We start from the raw sequence: 9,949 nt of genomic DNA, 5'->3' as shown, positions 1-9,949 counted from the left end.
AAGCCCACACTGAGAACAGCAGAAGGTAATCTCTGCAGAATAGTTGCAAGTTGTAGGTTTTGCTCTGTCTGACTGGGAGGGAGCCTGCCAGGGGGTGCTGAGGTCATTCCCCCTCACACTGAGCTCAACATTCTGACCTGATCAGGCCAAGCCGCTGCTGCTGGCGCCCTCATCCTGCGCTAGGTGGCGAAATGCTGAGGGGCTCCCCTATTCGGGGATATGCGGTAGTGATGTATAAGGTATGAAAGATGTGGCCTGCAGAGAACCGGCACTATCTCTACTGCTGCTACTGCTGCTGTTGCTGCTACTGCTACCGCTGCCGCTGCCGCCGCCACCTCCACTACCGCTGCCAGCGGAGCTGCTGGGAGTGAGCATCCTCTCTCTGGGATACCCAGCTCCGCGGCATCCCCAGCGTGCCCTGGCCCCACACGGACCTTCCAGCCCCAGGGAACAAAAGCAGAGCCCACTAACCCTCTTCTGCAGCCAGAGGATGAGTCGAGAGGGCTGAGCGGAGAGTGTGGTCTTCGGCGGCTGGAAGGTAGGAGAAGGTGTTGCGCCCGCCCTCAGCGGCGTGGGAGGCTCGGGGTGGGCGCGCCTGGGAAGGGGCAGCCATAGGCGCCCATCCGTCTGGTGGGCGCTGCCGGGACCTGGCTGGGTGGTGGTCTACAACGCTACCCCGCAATGCCCACTGCGGGGAGGGCGCCGCGCTCCCGTAACCGTGAGGGAGTCCTCTGCGTGGAAATTGGAGGCAGCGGGGAAAAGTGTGGAGCCCGAAGCCGGCAGCGGTGGCTGAGGAAGGGTTGCCAGCGGCACTTGGTGGCGCGCCTCTCGCCGAGAAAAGCGGGCAGGCAGCGGCTGCAGTGTGCGCAAAGTTTTGGGTAGCGCGCAAAGGCACAGGCGAGGGCTGCCGCGCGGAGCCGCGCAAGTTGTGGCCAGAGCGCCAGGACGACCCCCGAGGGCCCCACGCGGAGTCGCCCGAGACCGGGACAAGTGCTTTTTGCTCCCCTCAACCCCATCCGAAGAAGCTGGGTTGACACGGTGGTTTAACCCTTCGCCTCTCGGGGGAAACAACTTCATCCGTGTCGGAGACGGCTGGACTCGGGCTGGCTGGCCAGTGTGGAGGCTCCTGGCTCAGTCCTGTGGTCTTGCGCATTTCCCCGCACATTCTGCGTTTTCTTTTCGTTTCTGTCCACTTCTGTTTCCAGAATCCAGGCAAGCTAGCCTGACGTCTTCTCCCCAGCTCGGCTCTGTAATTTTACCCCTTGGGCTTTTTGGACTCCTGTTTTCCCTCCCCCCCCCAAACCCCACCACCTTGGCTTTTTGATGCTGCTTTGAAAAATGAGATGATTAATCAATTAGGTTAGTGGCCAATTAGGCATAACCTTGTAGAAAAATAATTATGCCTGGATCTCTGAGCTTTCACTGGTGATGAGGTGGGAATCCAGCCCAGGTGGAGGGGCTGTTCCTAAAAGATAGGGCTGACCGGGGAATTTCTGGGAATTTAAGATTAAAAAGATCCAAATGTGTGGTGGTGGTGGCGTGGGGGTGGAGTAGTGTGTGTGTGTGTGTGTGTGTGTGTGTGTACTGTATCAGTTTTTGCCAAGAAAATTAACCCTTGGTGGCGCAGTCTGGGTGGACTTTGCAGGCAGCATGTTTCCAAGAGCTCAGAAAGGTGTGTCCCCTCGCTTGCGCTTGCCAGGCTCCCTCCTGCTGTCTCCCTGAGGCTGTCTCCCTGAGGCTCTCTGTAAATCGCCTAGCCCCTCAGTGGCTTTGCTGCTGCCTTGGGAGGCTGAGTTCCGATGGAAAGCAGGAAGAACCGCGTTGTTGCAGATAGAGGTTCCCATACAGTGCCTTCTGAGAGCACACATTTCCCTGATTGTGTTGAAACCAGCGGTTCGTAAATGGGTGCAAAGGAGGAGAGAGTCTGTTTTCAGGGCTGAGAAGTTCTGCTGTGGAGCTGGGCGTCCTTTTCTTTTTGGAATCACTGGCGGGGTTTGGCACTGCAGTATTACAATACAGCCATATTAAAAAGGTCTTCCCAGCTTAGAGCCCTCCACCACTGCAGCCCCATCTTCAACAGACTTCCCTGCTTAAATCCTTGTTGCAGGGATCATGCAGTGGATTTCACACACCATGTGCATTTTAATCCCTTTCTGTCTCTCTAATTTAAGCTTTTCTTATCCGTTTATACATTTGGACCCTAGATGGTAGGTTTCCAGTCTAAGGCAAAAAACCTAGAGGTGTTCCTAGGACAGAGCGATTTTTGCAACAGGTCTTAGGTCTGGGGTTTCTAATAATATATCTCTGTGTCATTTAGCTTGGGGCCCCAGACTCTCCACAGTAACTGGGGTGGAGGATCAGGTGGTCTCTGAAATCCCCCGCAGTGCTGCCATTAGCTGGTTCTGAATTTTATGGCTTTTTTTTTTCCTCTTTTCTGAGCTGAGCCAGAGGAGTAGCTGAGCAGCGCAATGTGACAGCATCAGTGCCACCTCACTCCCAGTGGAGAGGGGTGGGGGCTGGCTGGGGCTTGTTAGCAAATAGGAATTGCCCAACTGGAAGACTGCCTAGTGATACTGGTGTCCAGGGACAACTGCTAGCCATAGGCTCCTCCTGACGTCTTCAGAAGGAAGGGTCACCATTCAGCCCTTGCTCTTAGCCAAGATTTTTTTTTCTCTTGAAGCTGGACTCAGCCAGTTCCCTCACAGCAACCACATTTGTTGGTCAGACTTGCACGAGCGAAGGCCTTGCTTTTTCTGAAACTGAGTATTTTTCTCTGTGATGGGAAGGGATACAGGGAAAGAAGAAAGGTGGGGGTAAAAGTCCTGTGCTAAGAGAGCTTTTAGAGAGCCAGAGAGAGCTTAAGACTTCAAATACAACCGGATAGTGGAAAAGAGGGAGGGGAGGTGAGGGGAGGGGGAGGGCAAGACACAGGAATGGGAGAGAAAACTGAGATAAGAATTCCAGAACCAAGAGGGAGAGAACGGGCTCACATGAAGCCAGGGCTCTTCATCATGTGACTTGGGAAAAATGCCAAGGAAAACCTCAAACTGCACAAGACTCATCCCAGACAGACCTGCTGCCTGGAAATCATCTTTGATATAATCAGACAATCACTCCATAAGAATTACATCCCAGAAAGCCTTTAACTCCATTTCTCATTTCTTCCTTGAGTGGAGTCTCCAGTGGGTGTGGTGGAGCTGGGAGGGGCTCCATTTGCTTTGTGGTTGGAGTGTACACTGTTGCTTGGGTCAGGTTGGGGTGCTGTGTTTGGACAGGCTGGGTATCTGAATGGTTTTGGAGGAACTACTTCTTTGATTGTAGATATTTCTTCCACAGAATGGACAACTTTTTAAAAACTCTATTATTTATTTAATTTGAGTGTGTATGTGAAGGATACGTGCCACCCCAAACTTGGAAATGGTGGAAAAAAATGATTCCAAGTCATTTTCTCCTCTCCAGCCCTTTTTGAACTGTCCTCTGAGCTGTTCAGCTCATCTCTAACCCCTCAAGATGGGCCCTTCCATAGCTGTGACATGATCTTTCTAAAACATAGCTTTGATCCTGTTTCTTCCCAGATCAAAAACATAAAGGGATCCCTATTGCCTAAAGCACATTATTCAAATTCCTGACCACAGACATCAAGGCCTTCTACTGTCTGGCCTCCTGCTCCTTCTAATGTGCCCAACTCACACATGCATGCATGCTACACTCTGCATAAACATCATAAACATTCTCACACATACACACACTATATTCATACCCATACTCAAGCCCACACAAGCATGCCCAGATACCACACTTATAGCAAGCATCATGCACACATATGCAATATTATACATGCCCTGGCACACAAATATACACACTAAACACACTTGCACACATATATACATATACATAAACACAGACACCATCACACACATTCACACAACATCACACCTGTATGCACACTGCATTCATACCCACACACACAAACATGCCCAAATATCACATTATGCACAGCATCACACACATACATATGTAACATTGCACATGCCCTGACACCCAAATAAGTGTACACTACACATACTGACACACATATATACACATGCTTCAACACAGAAACCCTCACATGCATTCACACAGCCTCACAAACCTTCACACACATACACACACTCTATTCGTCCTAGCATCACATGCCTTCATATTATACTTGCCTACACACACAGCCATAAATATATATAACCTCATGTAGAAAGAAACAGCATCACACAGCCTCACAGACACATACACACTACAGCCACACACTTACACAGACTCACAACATATACATATACACACAAACAACATCACATGCCCTCTCCACTCACAACTGTATGCTCACACACACATTCACATTCTATTTGCATCCCACATTGGCCTTTGCACCCGGGCAAGCTGCTTTTACCTGTCTGGAATGTACATTCCCATACTTGGTCTGGTGAGTGCTGCTCATCTCTCAGGATCTATCTCTCAAGTGACACCCACTCACAGGCCTGTCCCTTGGGAAGTTCACACTCCCTCAGTACTCCTTACACACCTCACCTAAAGTCTATGTTGTACGTCTCCATGTGCCTTTCTCTCTTGACAGACTGGACAGTCCTTCATAGGAAGGGATGGTTCATTTCCCTAGTGCACCCCAGGTTATTATGTGTCCATCCCAGCATAAAGATGTATGACTGATGTTTCAGGAGCACATTTATTTAGGGTGTCTAAAGGATGACCAACACGCTCAACATCTTTCTCACTTGTTTCTTGTTTTCTCTTACTCTGATATTTGGTTTACAAAAATAGCATAAGCTTTTAAAGATTCAAGTGGTATAGAAATGTTTAAAGTAAAAAGTAATAATTGTTCCACTACCACTTAAGGACCTCCCTCTGTGCTTATTGCATGTGTTATTAAACATTTGCGTTGCCCCTTGGCCTTAATTTCATATTTTTCTAACTGGTTTATATGCAGAGACCATGAAATACATATGCATGTGTATCCCCTTCCTGGCTAATAGCACTATCTATGCAGGAGGTGTCCAATAGCTATAGAGTACATGAACACTGAGACTCTTATGGCTAATTTTTAAAGAATAAGAATACCAATATTAGTTGAGTTTATTTTTTAAATTACATGAAATAAATAATGTCAATAATCTTTACCATAGTCCTATGTGATTGTGTTTAACCCCTATTTTATAGATAAAGAAAACTAGGTTCCAAGAGGTTATATACATTGGCCAGGTCAGAAAGGGAAAAGACCGTAGGGTCTGGATTGACACCCAAATCTCCTTCATTTTATAGCCTCTTCTCTGCCCATTGTACTCTTTAAGTGGGTCTGTGGGCACCCAGAGGCAGGTCTTCTAACTCCGCTTTATATGCCCATTATTTGCTCAGAGAACACGCGTTCTTAGAGCCCTTAGCCCATGCCTTCCCAGGGGCTCTTCCAACTAGGTGCCACCATCTTTTCACATATGAGAAAGGAGGCACAGTGAGACATTAACATGCTTTTGGCTAATTCCCTAGAGACAGGAGGAAGTAGAAGGGGTTGAACCCAGGTCTTGGGGTCCAGGGCTCATGCTTTCTTCTTACATTCAAGACTGAGAGTAGGAAGGACTAGGTCACTGTCAGTCTTCACTTGAGTATAGTGACTTCATGGTGTCGATGGAGGTGCTGACTGGTAGGGCTTCTTTCTGGAGAGGGTAAGCTTTGCTGCCACTCAGGTCTGGGGACAACAGCACTGGAAGGGCCCACACATTTCCTGGGACCATTGTATAAGGGATCCATCTGTCCCTGAGTCCTGCTCATCTACGTGTCTGGGGTCTACTTTAACTTGGAACCATGGACAGAAAGTGAGGCTCAAGACTTTGGCAGGAGTTGCGGACATTGTTTGTGATTCTGTGGGTATGTTGGGATACTTTGCCAGCAATGCAGTAGGTACTGGAAGCCTCCAGAGTTTGGCTTTGACAGCATCTGCCTTCTGGGTAGGGTAATGCAAATTTGGCTCCCTCTTATTGTATTGCACACTCCACTAGTGCATTCTCTATTTTTATCTAGCAGTATCAGGAATAGTGTTACGATCCTCACCTTATTCTCACCTAGTACAGTGCTCAGCATTTATTGAGTGTTCCCCCTGTGATTATGGGTACTTTTCATGTTATCCCATTACTCTCCAAGCAATCCCCAATTTCCATTTAAGGAAACCAGGGCTCCATGAGGTTAAATGAGGCTGGGAATCACATGCCCAGTGAGTGGAGCTGGGCTTAGGACCTCGTGTGTCTGGTGTCAACATCCGTTCTCATTTTCCATCTCCAGTCTCTCTTTTTCACTGATCTTTGTTGGTGTTCTTAACATCTATCAAAGCATGAAATCATGAAAAATTTCTTGTAGTTTTTATCATTATTAACCCAGTACTCAGAAGGACCATTGTCTAAAAAGACATTTCTCATTTGCATTTCAGTGAACTGAATGTTTCTTCTATTGCACTCTTAGGTGTGTAAAGGGCTACCTGATGTGCTGATCTCTCTTTCAGTTCCCTGGAATTGGAATGATAATTATTTGTCATGTCCTTCATATGGTGATGGAAATAGGCAAATTGGGGCCCTGTGATTCTAATCTCCACCTAGAGCAAAAGTATCTTGTGAAAGAGACGAAAGTGTTTCTCAGGTAGAAATAAACCCTCTTGGGTCACTGTGTGACCTGGTTGACTTGGACAAGGAAATGACCATTTCTTCGTGACATTTGGACTCTTTCCTTGTGGGTGATAGTGCATTAATAGGTGTTCACCTGGGATTTATAAAGCAGCCATATTGCAGAGGAGGAGACCCGGTGACATCAGACAAGCTTTTAATTTATCTGGCAAAGCACATGTTGTTCCTATCTCAAAGGGGGCAGACGGAATTAAACAAGAATGAATACCAAATAAAGAATTCATTTGTATTCATAGGCTTTTAATAAATAAAAATGATTTTTTTTTCTGAAATGAGCTCTGAGCCCTTGGTCTTGAGACTTCTTGTTTAGTTAGCATGCAGAATATGGATTCTTCTTGTTTCAAAATGACCAATTTTTTTTTTTCCAGAAGCGTGAGCTTAGATCTTTCGTGACATTTTCCTCCGAGCAAATATTTACAGCCAAGTTGGAAACTGACAGGAGGAGGGTTTAAAATGAAAATGTTACCAAACCGAAGTTTACATCTGAGTGCAGCACATGGTGTCACCATGGACAGAGTCCTAAGCGCTCAAAATATTTGTCAATTTGTAGAACTTGAAAAAAATCAAGCTGTTTTTTCATTTGTTAATGTGAAGTCTAAAAAATCACATTTTTGTACATGTGTTACAGTGACCATTTCTACTTTCTCTCTGATGAGGTTTGCTATGGTAATGGGACTTCAGCGATTTGCTGCTACTCTTTTATCTTCTGCTCCAGATGAGGCGGACTGTCTCAGGGTTAATCCCCATATTTATTCCTACATCCATACTTTTACTTATGCAGCTTTTCCTGTCTGGAACACCCTCCCTTTTCAAATCTCCTCTAAATCCAATTGTCTCTCAAAGCTGAGATCTGGTCTCCATCAAGTATTTTTAGTTGACTCCACTCAGTATTGACCAGCACTGAAGCTGGTTGCTTTTATCACTTGGTTAATTTTAAAAAATTATATAAATAATGCACATTAGTTGCAAAACCCACAAGTGTATAGAAAAAATATAGTGTTAGTATAAATCACTTGAAATTCTAGTTCTTTGTGTTATACATCATTTGATGACCATTCTTCTAGTTGCATATATAATATATTATTATTATTATTATTATGTGTATATGTCTGTAAACACACATATTGTATTTGTAATGACAATATGCTTATAGCCATGATAATAACATATATTTACCCAATGAAAGGAGATATACATATACACACACATATCTATGTAATATGCATATATCCTTTCGTATGTATGTATATACACATTTTATACACACACACACATACCAGCATATGCAGGTAGATATAATTTTATATACTTCACCTTATTATACAGTCTATTTTTCTTTTATCCTAGACATTTTATTCTTTCTTTCTTTCTTTCTTTTTTCTTTTTCTTTTTCTTTTTTTTTTGGTACCACAAATTGAAATCAGGGGCACTCGACCACTGAGCCAATCCCCAGCCCTATTTTGTATTTTATTTAGAGACAAGGTCTCACTGAGTTACTCAGTGTGAGGCTGGCTTTGAACTCACGATCCTTCTGCCTTAGCCTCCTGAGTCTCTGGGATTATGAGCGTGCTCTACCACTCCTGGCTGGACATCTTATTCTTTAATATAGCTTTTCATTTGTTTTCAAACTAATCTAGATGCTTTCTATATCTTCTCATCTCCTGTTATCATTTACACATACATACATATATGTACAGACACACATAAATATACACAAGATTTTTTTGAAATTGATTTAAAAAATGAGAACATATATACATTCCTTCCATGTTGCTTTCTCACTTAAAACACTGTGGGAAACTATTCCTGCTCTCTCCCAGTCCTCTCTGAGTCAACTGGAGGGACAACACTCTTTCCAATGTTTGAATAACTTTCAATGAAATGACTAAGTCCACAGTATTTTCAACCACTTCCCTACTGATAGGAATTTTCTTTTGTTCATTAATTTTCATAAACAATGCTGAAATAGGCATCCTTAGGCATTTATTATTTCCATTGATAATTTGGTTTTTATGGGTTGATTCCCAAAAGTACCATTTCTGAGCTGAAGGATAGGGGTCAGTTTCAGTAGATAGTGCCATGTTGCTTTCCAAAGAGAATGAACTAATTCGCATTCCCATCACCAGGTATGAAGTAGCTCTTCCCTATATCCTTGCTGGCAGCACATATTATCAATCCCTTTTACTTTTGTTAACCTGATAGTTAAGGAGCACGATCCTATTTCTGTTTTATTTTGTACTTGTTGATGCCTGCCAAGCAGGAGCTTCTTCTCATATTTATTGTGAGAAGATTTGGATTTGCTTCTCAGTTCACAGCTAATTCATTGCCTATGCCCATTTTTCTTTTGGGTGGTTTGTCTTTTTTCTTATCATTTTGTAGGGGCTCATTTTATGTTACAGTGATTTATTGTTCTTTCATCTATGTTGCATATAATTTTCCTTCTCTAGAGGTTTGATCAAGTGTTAGAATATCTCTTTATTTGTGTCCAAACCATAACAGAAATCACTATATGGCAGTGATGACTAGACTCTCACATCTGGGTGTGTGATTCATCTTTGGGACCTTTCATCTGGGCAAGGTGAAAAAGTATAAGTACCAAATATGTGTTCAAATATGTGTTTGTAATACTAACTACATGTATGATACCCAAGTAGGTTTCATTTAGCAATGAATCATGTAAAATAATTTGTGCATATGGCATCACACGGACTGAGATGTTTCAAATAAGCAAAGTTTCAAGATGACTAATGTTCTGGAAATATTTATAAGTGAATTACATACTTCCATGCTTTTTAAAATGGAGTGTGCTTCAGAAATACCATTGTGATCATCAATTGTTATGCTGAGCCAGACTTGATATGTTTAAAGCTATTGAGGGATACAAGATTATTTGCCCTATATATAAGTAGCTCCAGATATGTGGATGTATGATGTCAAAATTCTCATATCTTTTTGTATGGATTTAACATTTTAACACCTATTCTTTATATATTTGTTTTTTGCAGACTCTTTCCTCACTGTCAGGTTGTACTATCATGTCTTGGTATCATTAGTTTTTTTGCCTTTAAAATCAATCTTCTTCCCTTTCTATCTTTGGACTGACTGTAGACTACATATCAGGAACTACACTCATTGGTAGTATGGATATAGTAAGAGTCAGTTACTACCAAGCCTTGTCCTGTATGTTATGTCTCTGAATAAAGAACGTCAGCTTCCAGTGAAAATATAACTTTGGC

The 9,949-nt window shown here is 43.7% G+C and overlaps 1 protein-coding gene across 6 annotated transcripts in view; it reads left to right on the top strand.

Annotated features, from left to right (window-relative positions):
* Positions 1–258: 258 nt before the first annotated feature.
* Dab1 (DAB adaptor protein 1) overlaps positions 259–9,949 on the top strand; it is a 1,131,390-nt gene continuing 1,121,699 nt past the window's right edge. For 3 of the 6 annotated variants that reach the window (XR_005735199.2, XM_078026348.1, XM_040288738.2), the window contains exon 1: positions 260–538. The gene's annotated coding sequence lies outside the window, so the exon portion shown is untranslated. Of the gene's footprint in view, positions 539–9,949 lie in introns of all 6 variants that reach the window. The other 3 variants (XM_078026349.1, XM_005326018.5, XM_078026347.1) reach the window with 2 other exon arrangements.

The sequence above is a fragment of the Ictidomys tridecemlineatus genome, chromosome 11, assembly GCF_052094955.1.
Source record: "Ictidomys tridecemlineatus isolate mIctTri1 chromosome 11, mIctTri1.hap1, whole genome shotgun sequence".
NCBI classification, from domain to species: Eukaryota; Metazoa; Chordata; class Mammalia; order Rodentia; family Sciuridae; genus Ictidomys; species Ictidomys tridecemlineatus.
Note: the sequence above shows the minus strand (reverse complement) of the source record. Positions and strands in the feature narration are given on the sequence as shown.